Below are 27,715 nucleotides of genomic sequence, written 5' to 3'. Positions count from 1 at the left end.
TATCTCCCTCTTTTTGAACCTCCCTCCCATTTCCCTCCCCGTCCCACCCCTCTAGGTTGATACAGAGCCCCCGTTTGAGTTTCCTGAGCCATACAGCAAATTCCTGTTGGCTATCTATCTTACATATGGTAATATAAGTTTCCATATTACTCTTTCCATACATCTCACTCCCTCCTCCCCTCTCCCCATGTCCTAAGTCTATTCTCTAAGTCTGTTTCTCCATTGCTGCTGTAAATAAATTCTTCAATACCATTTTTCTAGATTCCATATGTATGGGTTAGAATATGATATTTATCTTTCTCTTTCTGACTTACTTCACTCTGTATAATAGGTTCTAGGTTCATCCACCTCATTAGAACTGACTCAAATGCATTCATTTTTATGGCTAATATTCCATTGTGTATATGTACCACAACTTCTTTATCCATTCATCTGTTGATGGATATCTACATTGCTTCTATGTTCTAGTTATTATAAATAGTGCTGCACTGAACAATGGGGTACATGTGTCTCTTTCAATTTTGGTTTCTTTAGAGTATATGCCTAGGAGTGGGATTGCTGGTCATATGGCGGTTTTATTTCTAGTTTTTTAAGGAATCTTCATACCGTCTTCCATAGTGGCTGTATCAATTTATATTCCCACCAACAGTGCAAGAGCATTCCCTTTTCTTCACACCCTCTCCAGAATTTATTGTTGATAGACTTTTTGATGATGGTCATTCTGACTGAGGTGAGGTGATATCTCGTTGTTTTAATTTGCCTTTCTCTAATAATGAGCGATGTTGAACATCTTTTCATGTGTTTGTTAGCCATCTGTATGTCTTCTCTGGAGAAATGTCTATTTGGATCTTTTCCCCACTTTTTGATTGGGTTGTTTGTTTTTTTGGTATTGGGTTGTATGAGCTGCTTGTATATTTTGGAAATTAATCCTTTTTTAGTTGTGTCGTTGCTATTATTTTCTCTCATTCTGAGGATTGTCTTTTCATCTTGCTTATGGTTTCATTTGCTGTACAAAGGCTTTTAAGTTTAACCAGGTCCCACTTGTTTACTTTTGTTTTTATTTCCATTACTCTAGGAGGTGGGTCATAGAGGATCTTGCTTTGATTTATGTCATTGAGTGTTCTGCCTATCTTTTCCTCTAAGAGTTTTATAGTTTCTGGTCTTACATTTAGGTCTTTAATCCATTTTGAGTTTATCTTTGTGTATGGTGTTAGGAAGTGTTCTAATTTCATTCTTTTACATGTAGCTGTCCAGTTTTCCCAGCACCGTTTATTGAAGAGACTGTCTTTGCCCCATTGTATATTCTTGCCTCCTTTGTCAGAAATAAGGTATCCATAGGTGCATGGGTTTATTCCTGGATTTTCTATCTTGTTCCATTGGTTTGTATTTCTGTTTTTGTGCCAGTACCATACTGTCTTGATGACTGTAGCTTTGTAGTATAATCTGAGATCAGGAAGATTGATTCCTCCAGCTCCATTCTTCTTTCTCAAGACTGCTGTGGCTATTCAAGGTCTTTTGTGTTTCCATATGAATTGTGGAATTTTTTGTTCTAGTTCTGTGAAAAATGCCATTGGTAATTTGATAGGGATCACATTAAATCTGTAGATTGCGTTTGGTAGCATAGTCATTTTCACAATATTGATTCCACCTACCCAGGAACATCGAATATCTCTCCATCTGTTTATGTCATCTTTGATTTCTTTCATTAGTGTCTTTTAATCTTCTGTGTACACTTCTTTTGTCTCTTCAGGTAAGTATATTCCTAGATATTTAATTTTTTTGTTGCAATGGTGAATGGGATTGATTCTTTAATTTCTCTTTCTGATTTTTCATTGTTAGTATATATAAATGCAAGTGATTTCTGTGTATTGATTTTGTATCCTGAAACTTTTTTAAATTCACTGATTAGCTCTAGTAATTTTCTGATTCTATCTTTAGGGTTTTCTATGTACAGTATCATGTCCTCTGCAAACAGTGAGAGCTTTACTTTTTTTCTTCTAGTTTTCTAAGATGAAAACTCAGAGTTGTAGATCATTGTTTTCTCCTAATATATGCATTTGATGCTATAAATTTCCATCTAAGCAATACTTTCAGTATATTTCACAAATTTTCATATATTCTATTTTTATTTTCATTTAGTTCAATTAAAAAAACATTTTCCTGGAAACTTCTCCTTTGACCTTATATTTATAGAACTATGCTATTTAGTACCCAAGTATTTGGATTTTCCAGCTGTCTTTTCTAATGCTAGTTAAAGCCCATGATGGTCTGTGAACATGCTTTGTATGATTTCTATTCTTTTAAATTTATTAAGGTGTTTTATGCCCTAGAATGTGGTATGTATTAGTGGATGTTCAATGTGAGAAGAATATGCATTCTTCTCTTATTGAATGGACTATTCTATAAACGTAAATTAGATCAGATGGATTGATAGTGCTGTTTAAGACAACTATGCCCTTACTGGTTTTATGCCTGTTTGATCTACCAATTTTTTTTGAAGGAGAGCTGTTGAAGTTGAAAAAAGTAAGAGTACATTTGTCTTTTTATCATTGCAGTTCTATGAGAGTTTGCCTCACATATTTTGCTGTAGTACTGTTAGGTGCACATATGTTAAAGAGCATTCCGTTTCCTTGGATAATTGGCCCCTTTATCATATATTATGCCACTCTTTATCCTTGGTAATTTTTCTTGTTTCGAAATATATTTTGTCTATAATTATAGTAAATCCAGCTTTCTTTTGTTTCATGTAGGCCTGCTACAACTTTCTCTATCCCGTTACTTTAAACCTCTCTGAGTTTTTAAAGTAGGTTTCTTGTACATAACAAATAGTTCGGTCTTATCTTTTACTTCTAGGTGTTCTGATAATCTCTGCCTTTTAATTGGCATATTTAGATCTTTCATATTTAGAAGGATTATTAACACAGATTATATAACTTATATTTGAAACCATTTTCTTATTTATGGCATTCAGATTTGTTTCTGTTATTTTTCCTCTTTTTATGCTTTTTCTCCTTAAAATTGAGTACTTTTCCCTATTTCATTTTGTCTCTTCTCTTTGCATATCAATTATACTACTGTAAAAAAGATTTTTAGTGCTGTTCTAGGATTGCAATACGCATTTTAATCTAATCTAAGTGCGTATTCAGTTCAGTTCAGTCACTCAGTTGTGTCTGACTCTTTGCAACCCCATGGACTGCAGCACACCAGGCCTCCCTGTCCATCACCAACTCCCAGAGTTTACTCAAACTCAGGTCCATTGAGTCAGTGATGCCATCCAACCATCTCATCCTCTGTCATCCCCTTCTCCTCCTGCCTTCAATCTTTCCCAGAATCACGGTCTTTTCCAATGAGTCAGTTCTTTGCATCAGGTGGCCAAAGTATTGGAGTTTCAGCTTCAACATCAGTCCTTCCAATGAATATTTAGGACTGATTTCCTTTAGGATGGACTGGTTGGATCTCCTTGCAGTCCAAGAGACTCTCAAGAGTCTTCTCCAACACCACAGTTCAAAAGCATCAGTTCTTCAGTGCTCAGCTTTCTTTATAGTCCAACTCTCATATCCATACATGACTACTGGAAAGACCATAGCCTTGACTAGATGGACCTTTGTTGATAAAGTACTGTCTATGCTTTTTAATATGCTGTCTAGGTTGGTTAGTTTTTCTTTCAAGGAGTAAGCGTCTTTTAACTGAATGGTTGCATTCACCATTGGCAGTGATTTTGGAGCTCCAAAAAATAAAGTCTCTCCCTGTTTCCATTATTTCCCCATCTATTTCCCATGAAGTGATGGGACGAGATGCCATGATCTTAGTTTTTGAATGTTGACTTCTACGCCAACTTTTTCGCTCTCCTCTTTTACTTTCATCTAGAGACTCTTTAGTTCTTCTTCGCTTTCTGCCATAAGGGTGGTGTCCTGTGCATATTGAGGTTATTGATATTTCTCCCAGCAATCTTGATTTCAGCTTGTGCTTCATCCAGCCTGGCATTTCTCATGATGTACTCTGCATATAAGTTAAATAAGCAGGGTGACCATATACAGCTTTGATGTACTACTTTCCTGATTTGGAACCAATCTGTTATTCCATGTCCAGTTTTAACTGTTGCTTCTTGACCTGAACACAGATTCTTAGGAGGCAGATCAGGTGTCTGGTATTCCCATCTCTTTTAGAATTTCCCATAGTTTGTTGTGATCCACACAGTTAAAGGCTTTGGCATAGTCAATAAAGCAGAAATAGATGTTCATCTGGAACTCTCTTGCTTTTTTGATGATCCAGCAGATGTTGGCAATTTGATCTCTGGTTCCTCTGCCTATTCTAAATTCAGCTTGAACATCTGGAAGTTCTCAGTTCATGTACTGTTGAAACCTAGCTTGGAGAATTTTGAGCCTTACTTTGGTAGTGTGTGAGATGAGTGCAATTGTGCAGTAGTTTGAACAACCTTTGGCACTGCCTTTCTTTGGGATTGGAATGAAAACTGACCTTTTCCAGTCCTGTGGCCACTGCTGAATTTTCCAAATTTGCTGGCACATTGAGTGCAGCACTTTCACAGCATCATCGTTTAGGATTTGAAATAGTTCAACTGAAATTCCATCACCTCCACTAGCTTTGTTCATAGTGATGCTTCCTAAGGCCCATTTGACTTCACATTCCAGGATGTCTGGCTCTAGGTGAGTGATCAAACCATTGTGGTTATCTGCATCATGAAGATGTTTTTTTATATAGTTCTTCTGTGTATTCTTGCTACCTCTTCTTAATATCTTCTGCTTCTGTTAAGTCCATACCATTTCTGTCCTTAATTATGTCCATCTTTGCATGAAATGTTCCCTTGGTATCTCTAATTCCTATTCAAATAGTATCAAATTGCTTAATGTGTAGTGCAGTAATTTATAAGAAATTATTGGGTTGCCCCCAAAGTTCATTTAGGTATGGAAAAACTCTAATGACTTTTTGGCCAATCCAATATGCCCAACGTCTTACTCCTCTCCCTCATGATATTGCTATCATGCATTTATTTTCAGTTTGTTCAACTTTACTTATATAACTAAAAGTCATGACTTCTAAGCTCTTTACATGTTGAAGTGGAAAAATGGAAGTGGATCGTTTCTTTTTAAAAAAAATAATTAGCTGCTAATAGTTTGTCCATGATTTTTTTGAGCTGTGGGTCAGAACTATTTCCTTGCTTTTTTAATGCCCTTTCACTACTGCAAGTATCATAGTGGAAAGCACGTGTCCTGGAAATGCAAAAGAGAAAATAGCAAGCTTTTAAATCTATCTATCAGTCTAATCTAGCTCTGTATTACTATCTCATTTTAAACAGGACTTATCGACCACTATGTGGTCTGCCCTGGTGACTCAGAGGTTAAAGCATCTGCCTGCAATGTGGGAGACCTGGTTTCAATCCCTGGGTCTAGAAGATCCCCTGGAGAAGGAAATGGCATTCCACTCCAATATTCTTGCCTGGAGAATTCCACGGGGTCGCAAAGAGTCGGGCATGACTGAGCGACTTAACTTTCACTTCAGTTCAGTTCAGTTCAGTCACTCAGTCGTGTCCGACTCTTTGCGACCCCATGAATTGCAGCACGCCAGGCCTCCCTGTCCATCACCAACTCCCGGAGTTCACTCAGACTCACGTCCATCGAATCAGTGATGCCATCCAGCCATCTCATCCTCTGTTGTCCCCTTTTCCTCCTGCCCCCAATCCCTCCCAGCATCAGAGTCTTTTCCAATGAGTCAGCTCTTTGCATGAGGTGGCCAAAGTACTGGAGTTTCAGCTTTAGCATCATTCCTTCCAAAGAAATCCCAGGACTGATCTCCTTTAGAATGGACTGGTTGGATCTCCTTGCAGTCCAAGGGACTCTCAAGAGTCTTGGAAGCAACCTAGATGCCCATTAGCAGATGAATGGATAAAAAAGCTATGGTACATATACACAATGGAGTATTACTCAGTCATTAAAAAGAATACATTTGAATCAGTTCTAATGAGATGGATGAAACTGGAACCTATTATACAGAGTGAAGTAAGCCAGAAAGAAAAACACCAATACAGTATACTAACGCATATATATGGAATTTAGAAAGATGGTAACAATAACCCTGTGTATGAGACAGCAAAAGAGACACTGATGTATAGATCAGTCTTATGGACTCTGTGGGAGAGGGAGAGGGTGGGGAGATTTGGGAGAATGGCATTGAAACATTTATAATATCATGTATGAAACGAATCGCCAGCTCAGGTTCGATGCACGATACTGGATGCTTGGGGCTGGTGCACTGGGACCTCCCCAGAGGGATGGTATGGGGAGGGAGGAGGGAGGAGGGTTCAGGATGGGGAACACAGGTATACCTGTGGTGGATTCATTTCAATATTTGGCAAAACTAATACAATATTGTAAAGTTTAAAAATAAAATAAAATTTAAAAAAAAAAAAGAGTCTTCTCCAACACCGCAGTTATGGACCACTATAAATGAAAAAGTTGGAGTGTGAACAGAGCAATACAGTTCAAATGACACAATAATAAGATTTACATATTTATCAAATATGATTAATTTTTGTACTTTTCCAGTAGTTTTAGCTTTCTGTTATACTCTTCTATTTCTAAGCACTATATATATATTAAAAGCAAATAACTAAAAAGCCTAGTAAATATAAGTAATTTAAAACTTATAGGCAAGAGTAACCAAAATAAAGTTGCATTTAGAGCTGGGGGGTCAACCACATAATGTGGGTAAATATCCACATTTCATGTTTTAAAAAATTTATGTTAATTCTCTATTTACATCATTCTAGAAATTTCAATGTCTTTCTTTTCCTCATTGCATTTATTTTTCATGTTTCCTATTGCTCAGAAACAAAGGTATTTACACAACTATTGATATGCTAAAAGTTTTGTTTGCTACCTGCACAATGTACATTAATAGTGAATAAATACTTTGAATGAAGCTTGACTGATATCCTTCTGCAACACACAAACAGAATGGGGCACCTTGACTGAAATCGGCCCCGATGATTTTTGAAATCTGAAAAGTTAGGGCTCTACAAGCCACCTTTTCAAATCTCTAAGCAGTTTTGATCTTTCAGAACTGGAGCCTTCAATTCATCCTGAGTGCAAAGTACCAGTGCTAATGCTTCCAGTTCACACAAGAGGTTAACTGTGCTGGTGTGCTATATGTGTCAGCTCCCTCAATTCATTTTTTTTTTTTTTTTGGTGGAGATATTTAAAAAAAATTTTTTTTGGCTTTCTATGTATTTAGAATGCACTGTGCCATATGCAAACCATGACTTATTCAAGCAGAGTTTTGGATATTTTTTCATTTGTCTCAGTTTGATGAACGATGATGAGTACAGGTGGAGAGAACTGGAGGTGCCATTCACTCGTGCTAAATTAAAAACTAAGAAAGGAACTGGGATGTTAAAATCCTACACAGAGTGTTAGTAACGAGTGGATAATCTATAACAGAGTAATGATAGTCTGTTGGTTTGGATATTATGTCCACAGACTTAGGCCATAACTAAATGGGTAGGTCGAAGGTGATAAACAGCTTATAATATAGTTATCTTTATTCATGTACTTCTGAGAAGTCATAGAACTCCTTTTATAGTCGCTAAACTCAGGACTCAATTCACAACTAATGAAAGGGTTTAGAGAGCGTCAGCTGGGATGTCTGTCTTTAGCACCTTCTTGGTGTCACTGATGTCAGTTAGCTGCCCTGAAGAGAAAGGGCAGCCCTGAGTGGTGTGGGGGTCGATGGGTGGATAAGAAATTCTTCCTCCCTTTGAGCATTTTGCAAGGCTGGTTTCTGAGGGTAAATGTATTTGTAACACTGGTAGTGGTAGGAGAGTAGGTGGTTCCTTTGTGAGAAACACACAGGAGGAGCCTATCAGAATGACGCCCAGTAAGGGAATCGGAGGACCATGAAATGCTACATATAATCGTCCTAAGTTATTCTTGAGCTGCTTTTATTTTAAACTTACAAGCTTTCAAAGATGCTTCTTTAAGAATGATGTCTTAGTTTTTATGTGAAGAATTAAGGACAAGGCTTGCCCTATATTGGGTAGAAGAAGGGAAGGAAATAATTTTTAACAATTTAGACTAGTGATTCTCAATGGGAGTAATTTTTGCCCTCCATGGATGTCTGGCTATGACTGGAGACATTTTTGGTTGTCACAATGTGGGTGGAGGAAGGATTTAATTGGTAGTGGTTAGGGGTGTTGCTCAACCTCTTACAGTGCACTGGACAACTTTTTATAACAAAGGATGATCTGGTCTAAGTCCATAGTGCTGAGATTGGGAAACCCTGAATTTTAGATATTTTGAAGGAATTCCTGTGTGGGCATATGCACGTGTGCTCAGTCATGTCCAACTCTTTGTGATCCTATGGATTGTAGCCCGCCAGGCTCCTCTGTCTATGGGATTTTTCAGACCAGAATACTGGAGTAGGTAGCCATTCCCTTCTCCAGGGAATCTTCCCAACCCCAGGATTGAACCTGGGTCTCCCACATTGCAGGTAGATTCTTTAACATCTGAGCCACCAGGGAAAAAGGATTATATTCCACATTTAGTCTGCATGTTGCAGTTACACTGTAGAGCCTATGAATATGTGTGCATCAGTCCAGTTCAGTTGCTCAGTTGTGTCCAACTCTTTGCAACCCCATGAACTGCAGCATGCCGGGCCTCCCTGTCCATCACCAACTCCTGGAGTCCACCCAAACCCATGTCCATTCTGTCAGTGACGCCATCCAACCATCTCATTCTCTGTCGTCCCTTTCCCTTCCTTGCCCTCAATCTTCCTCAGCATCAGGGTCTTTTCAAATGAGTCAGCTCTTCGTATCAGATGGCCAAAGTATTGGAATTTCAGCTTCAACATCAGTCCTTCCAATGAACACACATATATCAGAAATAAGCTTTCCTGCATTACCTTCTCTATCATAAACATTGCAAACACCTTTGTAAATTATATTGTATCTAATAGTCCATCATCACTGCATGAAGAGAAATCAGCAAAGCTCAAGTTGGTGGTCACAAAGAAAAGGACCGTTGCTTCTTATGATCTTGACTGAAGTTAATGCTTTACTTTGCCTTGAAGTTTTCTTTTAAAAAATTATTGATCAAGTTTTGTCTTTGTATTTCCTCTGTACCTGGATACTTTGTATTATTATTATACATACTAATTTTTAGTGATTGTAGAATACGATGAAGTGTTCTCTGGCTCTTCTATAAATTGGTGATAGATACTCCTGGAACAATTCCAGAATTTGAGATAAAACATTCCTTAGAACATGACCTTCTAATGAAACCCATCCCTTTCTTTCACTCCAATCAGCAGCAAAGTAAAAGTTTTACTTGCCACAGATGATGACGGGAATGCTAGATGTCAGTCTTGTGCTGATAGTTCTTTGATCAATTTGACCTGTCAGTAAATCAGTTCAATTTATGGTCTAACTTTAAGAATATCAGAATTGAAATGCAATTTTATGCCCTACCTTAATTTCTGTGATTATATTAATATTATTAGAGAAGGCATTTTATACTAATTTAGACAATTAGAAGTAAAAGAAATTCTAGTGATAATATAGTCTTTCTTTTTTAAACCTCTCTGGCCTAATATAGCCTTTCCAGAAAGAGTAGCACCAAATGCTATGACTGCTAAGGTAGTTTCGTAGGCCATATTGTGACTCTCCTGGTGGTAAAGAAGCTGTTGTCATGTGACAGGTCTCCCATGGATAACCATTACCTCCTGTCAGTGAGAAATGTGAAGATTAAAAACAGTGTCACCAAACACCGACACCATCCCGTATTTTTTATTTAAGAACTGCTGAAAGATTTCCCGCTGGCTGATCAAATATGTGAACAGCTGGCTCCTGACCATAACCTGTCACTTGCAGCACATTTCAAAATGCCCATTTAAGAGCAACATAACATCCCTGGGACCTTCAAGCTAGTCAAAGGGGCAAGAGAACGTATAAGGAGGCACAAAGCTAGCCAAAATCTTGGGTAGCCCAAACACCATTGCATGGTTTTTGAGTATCCAGTATGACAAGTGAAGGCAGAGGCTACCAGCATAGATTCTGGCATGGATTGTAAATCCTGGGACTGAGTCTTTGAGAGTTTAAATTCTTTTGGATGATTAAAAGAGTGTTAAATGACAGCTTATTATCACCTAAATAGCACAAACAGTGGTCTGGAATTTTAAAAAAGAATACCATAGATATGCTTGCTTATTTATCTAACTGTCTAAGGACCTATCATCTCTTTATGAGATTTATAAATAAAAAAAGGGAATGGTTGTTTCATTCTTTTCTTATGACCCCAAATTAATCCTACTCTCAGCTATCAATCAGAGATTGGAGTGCCAGTTTGGCTGATATCCCTGTAATAGAAAGACTCATTTGAATGGATTGATCAGCTGGATAACTTAGATAAAATGCAGTCTGCTTTTATTCATCTTTCTATTTAATAATGAGCTGTCTGGAATTTCTACTCCTTTGATATATGTTGTATTCTAATAAAAAGCAATCGGTTACAGAATTTGCTCAATTCTAACACCTAAGCTTCCTTGCTTATTGTTGTAATGTTAAATGCTCTTTTTTGAGTCAAGTATAGATATAAGCCATTTTAAAAATAAATTTCCAAAATGTTGAGAATGCTTTCTAATCTGAAATAGAAGTGACCCTCTTTGGCTGCTTTCTCAAAGTCAACCTAGAAAATTGCCATCTACCTCCACCCAAAATGAGACTGGAAAGGCAGACAAGAGTTCATTTATGAAAGGCCTTATTTTACCAAGATAAAATGCACGGATCCTGTCCTTTATGACGGTGAGCTAGGTGAGATGTTTAAGAAGGGACTGATATGATGCATTTCTGGTAGAGTACAAAATTGCAATGATAAAACCAAAAAGCAGCTGTTTGAAGTAGCCAACTGAGGTTTCCTCAGTGATTGAAAATATACCGTATCTGAATTCCCATCCGCAAATTTGTCAGTAATATATATTAGCACTTTAAACATATGATACCCTTTCTTCCATCAATAAGAGGTATTTGACTATAGAGTAGGAAAAATACTTGAGAACACAAATTTTATTGAAGACCTATATTGATTAAATGAATAGTACCTTTCTATCTTTCACTTTATTCTACACTCATTTAAGTCAATTTCACTGACAGGGGGAAAAAACAACAACAACAACACCTGTTTTCTAGAAGAACATGGAGAAGTAGAAAGGATGAATGAGAAATAAATGTTTGATATGATAAACTCAAAGGAAGAAGTAAAGACCCTTAAAGACCCATACTACATGTATGATTATGTTCAGGATTGAAACTTGTTTAAAAAATACTGGAACATTTGAAATGTCAATATTATTGTTTTTCCAAAAAGTTTATGTTATTTTAAGGCAAAGTTCATACTTCTATTTTCCATAGAGCAAAAACATCATGAATGCTACACAGATTTTCAGTAATTACTTGGTGATTGACAAATTATTTGCAAAATTTTTTGAGTACTAACTCTGAGCTAGGTACTATGGGGGGTTGAAAAAGGCATAAGATAGAGATAACTGTTTCATACATGTTACACTGAATTCAAACCAAATAGAAATGAGAGACACATATGCCCTTTAGGATCACATAATAGTATAATAGTAACATCTGTTTCTCTCTTTTTGTCTCTCTAAAGAAAACACAAGGGATATTCACAATAGCACAGATTTTTAGGAGAGATTGTTTTGAGTCTAATGAAATTATATTTGTGTCTTATGTAGTGCATTCTTAAACTTTATTAAAAAATACATCAGTATGCCCAATTAATATCTGAGGGAAACCTTTGCAACAACATATACACAAAATTGGAATCAGTATTAAAACTGGAATCCCTTAACAATGAACAGAACTTATTTTCATATTGGTAGGTCATCATCACACTTTCCTCCTATATCACATCAACTTAGGACACTGAAATATCCTCAAAGAACAGTCTAGAAGAAGTTTCTGAGGGATTGGATGTAGTTTTCCTATAGCAGAAGCTTCCCCATTTACCATTCATCAAGGAAAAGCAAGAATACTTTGGGCAGTTGTTCTCTTTGCTATTGGTGCAGAGCTAGGATGCACTTTTTAAAGTAAATCTTGGGAGAGATTTCAGATCCTTTTTCAAACCATGCTGAAATTTTGCTCCTTTTTCTGACCATTTTGGGTTATGTAATGATAACTTTTACATGAATCGTTATAATACAAAGACATGTCCTACAAATTTAATAATGGCCACCATGAACGCCAGCATGCAATAAGGTTTCCTCAGCAGGGACATATTCTTTCTGGAAGGGAAATTTAATTATCTAGCTTGACTACTGTGTAATTCAAACGCTAGCTATCGTGGCTCTTTTATACTACACACTGGTGTTAGTGGCAGACAGAAGAGTGATGGTTACCTCCCTACAGGCAAACTCAGAACTGAACTGCTCAGTGTTTTACTTTTACCCCATTTTTGAATTCCTATCCAGCTCTTTAGGCATTCCTCACTCATAAACCATGTATGATAGAAGAAAAAGGCAGGGTTTTAATTCTGTGGTGATCATATGCCATGCTCTATTTTTCTTCCATTTCATCTTTTACCTTTTGGTAGAGGCAGGTGGTCAAAAAGGGAAATTACTGTGGAGTCAAGCAACTTAACATAAAGGGAAAGTCAGGCTCACCACAAGACCTCCCTACCCTTTAAGCAATTAAAACAGTACTCTGGGCTTCTGAAAACAGAATGAGAAAAAACAAAGCTATATAAACCGAAGGTTGTTGTTATTTCTGTGCTCAAACTCTGAAATGTATAATTAGCCTGTTAAGAGAACGGAATTCCACAGGAGATGATGGGATGGAAAGGGGAGATTTGCGAGGAAAAAGTGCTATGAGATCATAGGGGGCGTTCATGGGATTTATCTCTGTCATGTCCTGCTTTACCTGACTCTCCTCAATTGCTGAGTGCAAGAACAGATTGGAGAGTTTAGGATGACCTTGCCCAATCCATTAGAAACTAGTTAGCTTGGCTTTCTGGAATTTTATTATAGCAAAAATGTACACATGTCTATTATCTCCTACATATGTAGTATTGAATATAATGGAAAAAAGAATAAGCCCAATGCTATAGCATTTGGATTCTGGAACTACTCCTTTTGATATATATATATGGGAGATAAAAGGATAGGTCCTGCCTAGCTCTCCAGCTCCTTACAGAGATGCTGTGTTGATTATATGAAATACTAAATTTGAAAATAGTTTATAATTTATAAATATCCAAGAAACATGTGATATTATTATTGTTGTTAATTAAGGAGAGTGTGGTGCCTAGTATAAAATTAAAATCTCTTGACTTTCTATCACTTTAAAGTGAATATATATTCTGTGCTTTTCTGCTGAGAGGAGGAGATGGTGCTAATTTATTTACCCTGGCATTTTCTTGTGCACAAATGTCACCCCTCTCTGTCCAAAAAAATCTGCTTGCTGGTATTTCTTATAGATTGCTTCTTTCTCTAGCTGCTGAAGTGAGACCAAAGGACATGTGTATGTAAGTCTAGACTATTTTTGATATTGTAAGTGATATAATCATTGCACTTTCCTGTGTAAAGTAGATGGCAAGGCAAAGAGTTGTTAAACACAGTTGGCCCTAGATTCTGAGAAACTGTTCCCTGAGCCTGATGATTGAGACTGTCTTCACAGTCAGGGTACACACTAATCAAATCATGCCCTTCCCTGCCTATAACTTTTCACTGAAACTCATCACCGTTAGAGAATAAAATCCAGGACTGTTTGCAATGCATGCAGCTCACAATTGAGGTTCTTATGTACTAGACTCATCATCTACTTCTTATACTTTTGTGAGCCACCAGGAAAGCCCCTCTTATACCTCAGACTTCATTAATTTCTTGGCAGTTATCCAGAAAATATCACCATTTTATTTATGACTTTACACATGCTACTTCCTTTGCCAAATATACTCTTGCTGTCTTGCCTTCATGGAAAACATCTACTTACTCTCAAGAGCAGATTCAGTCACTTATTCCATGAAGTGTTCTCTGCCTGTCCCATGCAGAGAAGTTCCCTACCTCCTCTCTGCCTTCGTGTACTTCGTGCATGCTTCTGGTGTGGTCTGATTGAAAACTGAAGATGAAACTTCATTTCCTAAGTCTGAAGATGAAACTAAGAACAGGTCTTTTCCTCCAACTGAAGAGACAAAGAACAGAGACTTACACCCTAAGAGCTTATTTAGCGGGAGCAATCAACTCCCACTTCTCATCCATCTCAGAGGGGAAGAGGGCTCAGCTTCCCACCACACAGGCGGGTACATGCTGATATTAGAATGTTTTCCAGGCAGAGCCGGGAGAGGGCTTCTTTTAGCACATCCCTGCAGATTCAAATAGTGATAGCCTGGAAAGAAACATGTCCTGCTGTGTTCAGTAGCTCTAGGGAGAAGACCAGGGGCTGTTCACATTCTGAAGTTGAGTATAATTTTTGCTCTTTAGAGAGCAGAGAGAGATTTCAGAGATGGACTACAGATGCATGCAGGTAATCCAGGGTCCTCTGATGTAATATCCATCAACTATATCATTCTCTTATGATTCAGACACAGCATTTGGGCCTAAATTCAAATTATTTCTTTATAACTAAATAATATTTATCTTAGTATGTAGAACCTCAAATAGACTTCAATTCTTGTGGATTAGGAGACCATCTTGTAACCAAAGGAAAATGTCAGTTGCTGGAGCATTTTCTAGGAGGTCATGGACCTTTCAGGACAAGTTTCCCCCTTGCAGAGGAACTGTAGCTGTTGTTCAGTCACTCAGTCGTGTCCAGCTCTTTGCAACTCCATGAACTGTAGCATGCCAGGCTTCCCTGTCTGTGACTGTCTCCCTGACTTTGCTCAAACTTATGTCCATTCAGTCAGTGATGCCATCCAACTATCTCATCCTTTGTCATCCCCTTCTCCTCCTGCCCTCAATCATTCTCAGCATCAGGGACTTTTCCAATGAGTTGGCTCCTTGCATCAGGTGGCCAAAGTATTTGAGCTTCAGCTTCGGCATCAGTCCTTCCAATGAGTATTCAGGGTTGATTTCCTTTAAGGTTGACCAGTTTGATCTCCTTGCTACCATTTTCATTGGTAGGGGATTCAAGTCCAAGGGACTCTCAAGAGTATTCTCCAGCACCGCATTTCAAAAGCATCAGTTCTTTGGTGCTTAGCCTTCCTTATGGTCCAATTCTCATAGCCATACATGACTACTGGAAAACCATAACAGAGGAACTGTCGATATCTTTAACTCCAGTTAGATTGTGTATCTTTTGGTACCTGAATTCTTACAATGGTACTGCATTCTTACAATGCTACCCCTGATGATGATGCTAATTTTCTGGCAAAGGATGTTTCACTTCATTCAAAGGTTAGGTTTCTTTCAAATCCCAAAGGACTATGGGAAACTTCTGGGAAATCACTTCAATACATCTGAAGCCTCACACTGCCTTGTTGTGAAGGCCAGTTGTGATCAGGGTCAAGTTTTCTGCAGTTCGGTGAGGTCACCTCCAAACTGAAACATACTGGGAGAACGCACGCTCTTTTTCTGACCTCTCCACTTTTGTACTTCATCTTGGCAACAAAGAGTTTTACTGAGAATGAATATGTAGTTACACGCCTCCTGATTTTCTGTGATAAAAGTGAAGAACTAAGTGTATCCAGTTGTGTAAAATAATGATGGATTTCTACATTAAGCAATGACAAGCCCCAAATGGTTTTATTTTCACGTGAATTATTCAGGTTAAATCTCCCAATTTCACCTTCTTGAGAAGGTGCAATGAAGAAAGCCCTCTCATCATTTAACCTTGAGAGCTGAGAGCAACTTGAAAAATCTCCCTTCTACAACCAGTTAACTCTCTGGTAGCAAGCACTGCAGCTATCTGCCACTGCTTCTCAAGCTGTCTACGGATGTGTACAAAGGATTTCTCTAAGCCACCTAAAACCCTGGTTAAATGACCCTTGCCTCACACACTTAAGTACACACTTAAGGCCACCCATAGTGGCAAGACAGTGAGATAATTTCTATAATTCTATTTTTGGAAAAGCAGAAAAATGAGTTTTCTCTCCCCATGCACAATTTAAGTTGGCTCAGTTTTGCTTTGTGGATTCTCCTATTTTTGTGTTTTCATTGCTATTTCTCATCACTATCTCAGGCTCTTTTCTATCTTCAAACATACTTTTTAAGTAAACTCATCCATTTTCATGATTTTAATTACTATCAATGAAGATTAACCCCCAAGTAATGTTGAAAGCTGGATTTTTTGTTAGGGTCAGACTCTTAATATATATTTTCTTGACATCTCCACTTGGATATCTCACAGAAACCCAAATCTCAGTGTTTCCAATAATGAACTTACCCTCTTACCCTGATTCCCTTCAAGTGAGCTTTCTCCTGGGTCTTCACCGTCAGTGAATGAGGCCAGCAGTCAGCTACTGGTCTAGCAACTCACGAAGGAGACTCATCCTTCTTCTATATGTTCTATGTCATTATCAAATCTTGTCCAGCCTACTTCTCTTAAAACAGTCATTATTTTTTCTATCCATTTGTCTTATTTTATTCAGGTCACTACCATATAGAAGGTCCTCAATGAATAAATGAGTCCAAATGTATTTTCATTGGTAGGGGATTCAAGCTAACTGATGATTTGTACATATTGGGTTTTCCTTTTTGTCTGTTTGTTTTGTCCTCAAGCCCTGATATTGTTTCAAGGACATAGTTTATGTGCCTTTCTATTTCGGCATTTCTCAGTACACTATTGGGGGGGTTTACTGGGAGAATAAATTGCCCTTCTAACTGAGTCCGACTGAGTGACTGAACTGAACTGAACTGAACTGAGTTCTGCAGTTTTTTCCAAAGTCTTTAAGAAAGTGAGTCATGTGATCAATGCCATGACCTCTAAATCTGGATTATTTTTTTGTGACATAGTCCTGTTTTTATTTTTGGCAAATGTGGACACTTAACGTTTATCTTCTCCTTTTAAAAATTAATACTCAATTCTATAACAAAAGTGTGGCAAATAGTAGTTTTTGTTTTTGTTTTTTAATAGTAGTACATAGTATTTAATACAGTAGTAAACCATACCCTGGGCTTTCCACGTGGTGCTACTAGTAAAGAACTTACCTGAAATGCAGGAGATGTAAGACATGCTGGTTCAATTCCTGGTTTGGGAAGATTCCCTGGAGAAGGGCATTGCAACCGACTCCAGTATTCTTGACTGGAGAATCCCCATGGACAGAGGAGCCTGGAGGGCTATTGTACATAGGGATGCAAAGAATTCGACACAACTGAAGCTGCTTAGCATGCACACAAACCATAGTATATATAGTTTAATATATGTAGTAAACCATATAGTAGTAAATCATACCCAAGCCATGATCTTCGTTTTCTGAATGTTGAGCTTTAAGCCAGCTTTTTCACTCTCCTCTTTCACTTTCATCAAGGGGCTCTTTAGTTCTTCTTTACGTTCTGCCATAAGGGTGGTGTCATCCGCATATCTGAGGTTATTGATATCTCTCCCATCAGTCTTGTTTCCAGCTTGTGCTTCCTCCAGCTTAGCATTTCTCATGATGTACTCTGCATATAGGTTAAATAAGCAGGGTGACAATATACAGCCTTGACGTACTCCTTTTCATGTTTGGAACCAGTCTGTTGTTCCATGTGCAGTTCTAACTGTTGCTTCCTGACCTGCATACAGGTTTCTCAAGAGGCAGATCAGGTGGTCTGGTATTCCCATCTCTTTTAGAATTTTCCAGTTTATTGTGATCCACACAGTCAAAGGCTTTGCCATAGTCAATAAAGCAGAAATAGATGTTTTTCTGGGACTCTCTTGCTTTTCTGATGATCCTGCAGATGTTGGCAATTTGATCTCTGGTTCCTTTGCCTTTTTAAAAACCAGCTTGAACATCTGGAAGTTCACAGTTCACGTATTGTTGAAACCTGGCTTGTAGAATTTTGAGCATTACTTTACTAGCGTGTGAGATGAGTGCAATTGTGGGGTAGTTTGAGCATTCTTTGGCATTGCCTTTCTTTGGGATTGGAATGAAAACTGACCTTTTCCAGTCCTGTGGCCACTGCTTTTTCCAAATGAGCTGGCATATTGACTGCAGCACTTTTACAGCATCATCTTTTAGGATTTGAAATAGTTCAATTGGAATTCCAACACCTGCACTAGCTTTGTTCATAGCGATGCTCTCTAAGGCCCACTTGACTTCACATTCCAGGATGTCTGGCTCTAAGTGAGTGATCACACCATCGTGATTATCTGGGTCGTGAAGATCTTTTTTGTACAGTTCCTCTGTGTATTCTTGCCACTTCTTCTTAATATCTTCTGCTGCTGTTAGGTCCATACGATGTCTGTCCTTTATTGAGCCCATCTTTGCATGAAATGTTCTCTTGGTATCTCTTAATTTTCTTGAAGAGATCTTTAGTCTTTCCTGTTCTATTGTTTCCTCTATTTCTTTGCATTGATTGCTGAGAAAGGCTTTCTTTTTTTTTTTTTTTTTAATTTTATTTTATTTTTAAACTTTACATAATTGTATTAGTTTTGCCAAATATCAAAATGAATCTGCCACAGGCATACATGTGTTCCCCATCCTGAACCCTCCTCCCTCCTCCCTCCCCACACCATCCCTCTGGGTCGTCCCAGTGCTCCAGCCCCAAGCATCCAGTATCGCGCATCGAACCTGGACTGGCAACTCGTTTCTTACATGATATTCTACATGAGAAAGGCTTTCTTATCTCTCCTTGCTATTCTTTGGAACTCTGCATTCAAATGCATATATCTTTCCTTTTCTCCTTTCCTTTTTGCTTCTTTTCTCAGCTATTTGTAAGACCTCCTCAGACAGCCATTTTTCTTTTTTGCATTTCTTTTTCTTGGGGATGGTCTTGATTCCTGTCTCCTGTACAATGTCATGAACCTCTGTCCATAGTTCATCAGGCACTCTGTCTATCATATCTAGTCCCTTAAATCTATTTCTCACTTTCAGTGTATAATCGTAAGGGCTTTGATTTGGAGTTAAAGCTTAACATTCAGAAAACTAAGATCATGGTATCCGGTCCCATCACTTCATGGTAAATGGAGAAACAGTGGAAACAGTGGCTGACTTTATTTTTTAGGTCTCTAAAATCACTGCGGATGGTGATTGCTGCCATGAAATTAAAAGACACTTACTCCTTGGAAGGAAAGTTATGACTAACCTAGAGAGCATATTCAAAAGCAGAGACATTACTTTGTCAACAAAGGTCCGTCTAGTCAAGGCTATGCTTTTTCCAGTAGTCAGGTATGGATGTGAGAGTTGGACTATAAAGACAGCTGAACACTGAAGAATTGATGCTTTTGAACTGTGGTGTTGGAGAGACTCTTGAGAGTCCCTTGGACTGCAAGGAGATCCAACCAGTCCATCCTAAAGGAGATCAGTCTTGGGTGTTCATTGGAAGGACTGATGTTGAACCTGAGACTCCAATACTTTGGCCACCTGATGTGAAGAGCTAACTCATCTGGAAAGACCCTGTTGCTGGGAAAGATTGAAAGTGGGAGAAGAAGGGGATAACAGAGGATGAGATGGTTGGATGACATTACCAACTCAATGGACATAAGTTTGGGTAAACTCCAGGAGTTGGTGGTGGACAGGGAAGCCTGATGTGCTGCGGTTCATGGGGTCACAAAGAGTTGGACATGACTGAGTGACTGAACTGAACTGAACTGATCCTATGATTTCCTTAAGGTAATGAAGATCATGGCATCTGGTCCCATCACTTCATGGAAAATAGATGGAGAAACACTGGAAATAGTGTCAGACTTTATATTTTTGGGCTCCAAAATCACTGCAGATGGTGACTGCAGCCATGAAATTAAAAGACACTTACTCCTTGGAAGAAAAGTTATGACCAACCTAGATAGCATAATCAAAAGCAGAGACATTACTTTGCCAACAAAGTCTGTCTAGTCAAGGCTATGGTTTTTCCAGTGGTCATGTATTGGTGTGAGAGTTGGACTGTGAAGAAAGCTGAGCACCAAAGAATTGATGCTTTTGAACTGTGGTGTTGGAGAAGACTCTTGAGAGTCCCTTGGACTCCAAGAAGATCCAACCAGTCCATTCTAAAGGGGATCAGTCCTGGGATTTCTTTGGAAGGAAAGATGCTAAAGCTGAAACTCCAGTACTTTGGCCAGCTCATGCAAAGAGTTGACTCATTGGAAAAGACACTGATGCTGGGAGGGATTGGGGGCCGGAGGAGAAGGGAACGACAGAGGATGAGATGGCTGGATGGCATCACCGACTCGACGGACGTGAGTTTGAGTGAACTCCGGGAATTGGTGATGGACCGGGAGGCCTGGCGTGATGTGTTTCATGGGGTTGCAAAGATTCGGACACGACTGAGCGACTGAAATGAACTGAACTGAACTGAACTGAAGCTCTTTTTTACTATTAAAGTACTATTTGGTCTTTAAGTGAACAACTTTTCTAAATCCATTGTTAAACCCCCAGGTGGTAGATAGAGTTCATTTTATAGCCTAGATAAACACTTACTACCTATATCGATATAGAATTAGAATAAATGCATACTATGGCTATGTTTAGCATCAGGTCAAGATTTCTGTCAAGAGCAAGGAAGCTTTCATGTCTCCCTTTGAACTAAATGGGGAATGGAGAGTGAAAAGTTTCTTGCTTTTTGGTTTCTAATCTATTTGTGCTTAGTCACTCAGATACATCTGACTCCTTTATGACCCCATGAACTGTAGCCCAGCAGGCTCCTCTCTCCAAGGGCATTTTCCAGGCAAGAATACCAGAGTGGGTTGCCATGCCATCCTCCAAGGGATCTTCCTGACTGAGGGATTGAACCCCGGTCTCCCGCAACCCCGGTCTCCCGCATTGCGGGTGGATTCTTTACTGTCTGAGCCGCCACAAGGCCTTTTTACTCAGGGAGCTTTCCTGGTGGCTCAGACGGTAAAGAATCTGCTTGCAATGCAGGAGACCTGGAATCTATCCCTGGGTCAGGAAGATCCCCTGGAGAAGGGAATGGCTACCCATTCCTATATTCTTGCCTGGAGAATTCCATGGATAGAGGAACCTCGTGGGCTACAGTCCATGGGGTCACAAAGGAGTCAGATACAACTGAGTGACTAACACTTTTCATTCAAGGCAAATGAAAATTACTAATGTTAATGGAAATGCATCTAAGACAGGTTAGGTTTGGGATAAGTTGTAAAGCAAGACGGTTATCACTTCATATGTCTAGTATCTTAAAGCGATAGCATAATTTGGAAAGAACATAAATCCCTAAATTTCCCTGGGTAATGTGCTAATCTACCTGTAAATTCTATGCCTATGTATGTCTAATTTTGAAAATAGCAAATTTTCTTGAACTGACAAGCAGAGTATGCAATCTATTTTCTCTAATTTTACATTCTAAATAGCAAATTTATTAAAAGTAACTAAATAACAATTTTCATGAAAAGTAAAGAAAAATTTAGAGTACATCCTAGAACTTTGTAATTCTAGGTGTCTGTTATCTGTGTTTTCCTTCTACTTTTTTTCTTAAAATGTTTTCTGTATAGTTTCAAACTGTTTTGACCATCACGTCTTTTGATTACTCAATTTTGTTAAATATTCCTTTCCATCTCTAATGTCTTTAGTAATTCCTCATTTTTTATGTCCTATTCAATTAGTTCAGTACTTTATTTGCAATCTATCAGCACATTCACAATCTTTAGTTTTCTTTCCTACCTTTCATAATTAATTTCAGTTATTCCTTCAGGCAGTTATCTGTCTTTTCAACCATTAACACTGTTTTAACACTTGCATAAAAATATGCAAAGATACATATTTAAACAGACAATATATATTTGTTTATATATGTTGTATATGTTTGCTTATATTGTTACAGAACAATATAATATTAATATTTATAAATGTTTGTTATATGTATATTTATTTATATTTATAGAGGGAGCAGACATATAAAGGGGATTATAGTGGGCAGAATTTTCCAAATTTATTTCATCACAAATCTGTCCTACCCTGCTTTTTAGCAGAGCATCTCACAGGAATAGTGTTTCATCGAATATGGTTTGGAAGATGTCATTTATTTATCCAGTCTATCAACAAATGTTTATCTGTCAGTTAACTAAAAATACAACAGAAGTTAAAACAATAGGAAAAAAGATCCCTACCCTCATGGAAATTACATTTTGATGAAGATAGTCAATAAACATAATAACAAAAAATTATAAAGTATATTAAAATGTAATAGGAGCTGTGGTGTGAAATAAACCAGAGAAGAGACAGAGAGCGCCAGGAACAGGGCTAGAATTTGAAATAGGTGGTCTTAGAAAAATTTGTGGAGAGAGGAATGTTTGAACAGAGATTTGAATAAGGTGATGGAGAAAACCATGTAGATACTTGGGTACTGGGAGGCACTCCCTGCAGAAGAAAGATCAAGTGTCCTAAGGTTGGAGAGATTTTAAGACTGGCAAAGACAGCAGGATGGCTAGATGATAGGGAAAGGGTAGATTGCAGAGATAAAGTTGAAGAGATAGTGAATTCAAGTTCTGTAGATAATTGTAAGCTTTGGGGCTTTGTCCTGTGCCATTAGGGGGTTTTCAGACATGGGAGTAGTGTACTATCTGACATATTTAAGGTGGATAACTCTGGATGCTGAACAGAGAATAGATAGGACAGGGTGTGGATTAAAGCAAGAAGACTTCCTAAAAGTTTTTTAAAGTAACGTAGGCAAGAGTTGATGGTGACTGGAACCAGAGGAGAAACTAATGATGAATTTGTGAGAAAAGGTTAGATTCTGTGTATATTTTGATAATAGAGAAAATAGCGTTTGCTGATGGATTGGATATAGGACAGGGAAGAGACAGGAGAGAAAAGGAAAGGAAAGTAGAGAAAGGGAGATGAAAAGAAAAGAAAGCTATCGCTGAGCCACTGGAAGAATAGAGCTGCCCTTGACAGAGATGAGGAGGACTCTGAGTGCAACAGGCTTAGGTGGGCATGGGCAGAGGAGATGAGTTTTGAATATGTTGTGTCTGAGATGTGTATTTCACACCCACTTGGGGATATTGATGAGGTAGTTAGATGTGCCAATCTTGAACTGAGGGATAGGGTTCAGGCTACAGGTAAACTTTCTGTTTATGTGGAGAAGGAAATGGCAACCCACTCCAGGATTCTTGCCTAGAGAATCCCATGGACACAAGAGCCTGGTGGGCTACTGTTCATGGGGTCACAAAGAGACGGACTCGACTGAGTGACTAAGCATGACTTTCTGTATTCAGAATTACATTATTCAACTCTGGGTAATTTTGTACCCTGGTAGTGCAGAATAAATCCTGCTCTGGTAGTATGAAGGTAAAATGCCTATAACAACTTTACTTGCTTATCTGCTGCCTTCCACACCATACCACAGAAAACTGAAGGTTGCATGACACTGAATCATTGATGGGCTGATATATATATTTGCAATAGGAATTGTGGGACATAATCAAATTAATATATTCTAAATGAAATGTGCACAACAGTGGTAATAAAGCTTAGTGGACAGAGAGACATTGATTCAAATCCTAGATCCTCACTAGTGTTATGCACCTCAATTTTCTCATCCAAAATCATAGGTCATATTACCTTCCATATAGATTTATTGTGAGTATCAAATTTTACACATGCTTCTGAGCATAACCGTTTAGCATAAAATAGGCACTCCATAAATACAAACAATTATACAACTTTTGACCTGTTTCAAAATAATAAAAATGTAACAGTGGTAATGCTGTTCACATTACTAAATAGCATATGTTGGCAGTAGTGATAATGGTATAAAAATATATCCAGATGCTTCCTTTTTTATGACTGGTTACATGTGAGAATGTGTGGAGAATAAAGGAGTACTGGTTAGTGGCAAACTTCTAAATAATTGTCAGTATAGTAATCTTCTCTTTGCTTTTAAAAAATATATGTACTTATTTATTTAAACTACTTTATTTTTAATAAGTAACGAACACACATGAAATACTGTAAATAAAACACCAGCAGTGAGTGCTATTCACGGGCCCTACTAAGAGGTCTGATACTGAACACCACCCCAAGGATGATGTTTATCATCCTCATAGGCTTCTGCATTGTAATGGCGCTATCTTTCCTGATTTGGATCAGAGTCCACTAATTCTTCCTGGTCCATTTCATCAGTCTCTTCTACTTCCTTCTTCTCAGGCAGAAATTTTTCCAGCAGAGTTTATCAGGAGAGAGAAAGCCATTCTCAGGAAAGTTTACCTTAAATTCAATGATTAGGTGACCCTTTTCATATGGCCTATGATAAATTGGCATGCCTTCCTTTAGCAAACACTTGATATCTCCCTGCTGGACAATCTGACCTGGATGAGAAGTGATGACTATGGTTCGGGTGTCAAGAGTAGATATTGGCTTCTGGAAGCCACACAGTGCCTCAACCAGCTGTATGTCCATACACATGAAAAGGTCTTCTCCTCGTGGAGTAAAAACAGCATGGTCCTTCTGATCTAAAGCAATGATAATATCTCCTGGCTCCAGTCCGGGTTCTTGGTCTCTTTCACCATGGAATGTTATCTTCTGGCCATCTTTCATGCGTTTTTCAATATGAACTTTTATAATTTTCTTTTCTCAAACTATCTTCCTTCCATTGCAGCTTTTACATCTATCCTTAGGACTGATCTGCTCCCCATGGCCCTGGCACCCCATGCATACAGACTGAATTTGCTAAACCATTCCAGGTCCCGTTTGATGAATTATTATTTGCATTCCAGTACCTTGGTAATTGGGACAGCATTCTACTGCTCCTTTCTTACCACTTCGGCCTTCATATTTGTCACAAATCACATTCTTTTGCAGAGCTAGTTTTCTGTTGCACCATTATATAAAATCTTCTAAGGTTACTGTAAGTTGACGCACAAGGTTTTTACCTCTCCTCTCTCTCTGCCTCCTTCCTCCTGCTCCGAAAAACATATCAAAGATGTCCATGGGGGAGCCAAAACTAATGTCTGCTCCACCGTCTTTAATTGCCTGTTCTCCTCCTTTGTCATATAATTCCCTTTTCTTTGCATCAGAGAGCACTTCATAAGCTTGAGAAATTGTTTAAACTTCTAGCCTTCATTTGGATTCTTATCAGGGTGGTACTTCAAGGCCAAGTTCCTGTAAGCCTTTTCAATTCTTCTTGGGTGGCATTGGGTTTGACCCCCAAAACATCATAGTAAAGTGGTTTCTTTAACCATTTTCTACAGCTGGTGAGCAGGCCGATGCCGGTGTGGGGGACCTGGAAGGAGCATGCTGCTGTGCACAGCTCGGGCAGCTGCCGATCCTCTGCCTCTCACTGAGCGTTCTGGAAAGTTTCACTTTATTACTATTTTTACAGAAGAATAACTTTAAGGGCAATTTCAAATAAATGGCAACTTATCAGGGAAATCTGAAGTACCAAAGCTACTCTCTTGAAATGAAGGTTGATTATTTGCAGTTATAAAAAGGTCACTGCAACAGTTGCTGGTAATCAACAAAGAGATAAATTTATACAGTTGTTGCTCTCAGACATAAGTTTTTTCTCTCATTGTCTGCTGGGCATATTTGCAAATGCCAAATTGTGCTCAGTCTTTATCGTATCACTAAGAATATTTTAAGACGGGGGTCAAACCCAATGCCACCCAAGAAGAACTGAAAAAGGTTTATTTCCCATATATATGTGTGGTGAGAGGAAAGGTACATTTCTGGATAAAATAATGATGAATGTAAGTTGATGATTCACATTGGTTTAGATGAGCATTTGGTAGATTTAGATGTGACAAATATGTTTCCTTCTAAATCAAGCATATGAAAACATTTTAAACTTAAAAACAAATTGAAGATCATATGAAGGGAGATAGGGGTCGGATTTAAGAAATGACATTCAGCGCAAATGCTGCACAAAAGTAATTTTGTTGCTTTGTGGTCCTTATGGCTTCTCAATGTCAGGTCAGAAGGATTTGTTTCTGTTAGGTCAAGCTTCCCACAGTTCCTACAAATTTACTTCTCTATATAGTTAGCAGTTTGACTTGGGAGTGAAATTTCAGAGAGAATGTCATTTCTTTGAAAATTTATGAATATCCCTATGCTTCAGTTGCTAATGGGAGTGGAGGCAGGTGGTCTGCAGAGGAACAGATTATCTAGTTTGGGCAGATACTTCCTTAAACGCTGTTAGAAATACCCACAGCAATGCAAGGCCTTATACTTACTAGGTGGTCAATAAATATTTGTCAAATAAATGAAATAATTATATAAAGCAAAAAATGAAGACATATGGAATGCTTTGGGCAAGCTGCTTAACTGCTCTGATCTTCGGTTTCATCATGTATAAGATGGAGACAGTATTACTTACCTTATAATAATTGTGAGGATTACATTGTAAAATGCAGGCAAGGTATCTTATACCTTGCCAAGCATATAGCAAAAGTTCTGTAAATATTAACTGTTATGATGATTGTTTTCTTTATATAATGAAGGAGAGAATTTCATAACTTTCATTAGTACTTTCATTCATAGTATAAAGCAGAAATAACATTTTATTGAAAAAGTCAGAGCTTTTTAACAACAATTTTCTTCAAAGACAACCAAATAATTTTCATTTGCTTTGCCATGTGTTGTAGTTAATATTGGTTGCCAAAATGGCACCTTGAATATTAAGTCATTTAGTCACGGCTACACTTTATCTGGGCTCCCCAGATGATACTAGTGGTGAAGAACCCATCTGCCAATGCAGGAGATGCAGGTTCGATCCCTGGGTTGGGAAGAACTCCTGAAGAAGGGCGTGGCTATCCACTCCAGCATTCTTGCCTGGAGAATCCCATGGATAGAGGAGTCTGGAGGGCTCTAGCCGATAGAGTAGCAAAGAGTCAGACATGACCGAAAGGACACACTACTTTATCTGTATCATTAGTGTTGAAAGAAACTGCCCTGTTGAGTGGATTTCATTCAAAACTGACTTGAAGATTATAGGTATCTTACACATGTCAATGCACTCTTAGATTTCCCCAGTACTTTTTTCATGGACTTTGACCATTTTAACCTAGTTTACCCTTCTAGAAAACTGGGCATATATAAAATAAAATTTGAGCATACTAACTAAGTAACTATCTGATTAGAAACTTACTAATAATTAAAAATGGCATATGACAAGCATAAAATAAATCTTTTCATAGGGAAGTCTAAATTCTCTATACCTCTAAAATTCTAATCTATTGATACATTTCAGTGCGGCCATGTATTTGAAACAGAAGGACTGTTTCACAGATGAGTTCTTGAATCTCAGCTGGCATGATTAGCTCTTCTCTTAAAAACAAAATAATTTATTTATTTTTGGCAACAATAAGTCTTCATTGCTACCTGCAGGCTTTCATTAGTTGTGGCTGTGGGTGGGTGGGGGCCTGCTTTGTTGTGGTGCTCAGGCTTCTCTTTTCTTTTTTTTTTGTTTGAGATTTGACATTTTTTGTTGGCAGAAAAGGAAAGAAAAACAGCAGGAAATAAGATTCATCTTATATTTGATTTTTACACTTTCCAAGATAAATTTAAACAGAAACTTATTTAATGCATGAAATGTTTTAATTATTTGGTTATTTATATCTATTTAATATTTTAATTGACATGTAATTGGCTTACAGTAGTATATTAGTTTGAGGTTG

At 38.1% G+C, this 27,715-nt stretch overlaps 1 pseudogene; it reads right to left on the bottom strand.

Annotated features, from left to right (window-relative positions):
* Nucleotides 1-24,093: 24,093 nt before the first annotated feature.
* On the bottom strand, nt 24,094-24,812 carry LOC147366714 (dnaJ homolog subfamily A member 1 pseudogene; annotated as a pseudogene).
* Between the last annotated feature and the right edge of the window lie 2,903 nt (nt 24,813-27,715).

Source organism: Bos grunniens, chromosome 8 (genome assembly GCF_055505025.1).
Source record: "Bos grunniens cultivar Pamir isolate PY7600 chromosome 8, Bosgru_T2T1.0, whole genome shotgun sequence".
Lineage (NCBI taxonomy): Eukaryota > Metazoa > Chordata > Mammalia > Artiodactyla > Bovidae > Bos > Bos grunniens.
Note: the sequence above shows the minus strand (reverse complement) of the source record. Positions and strands in the feature narration are given on the sequence as shown.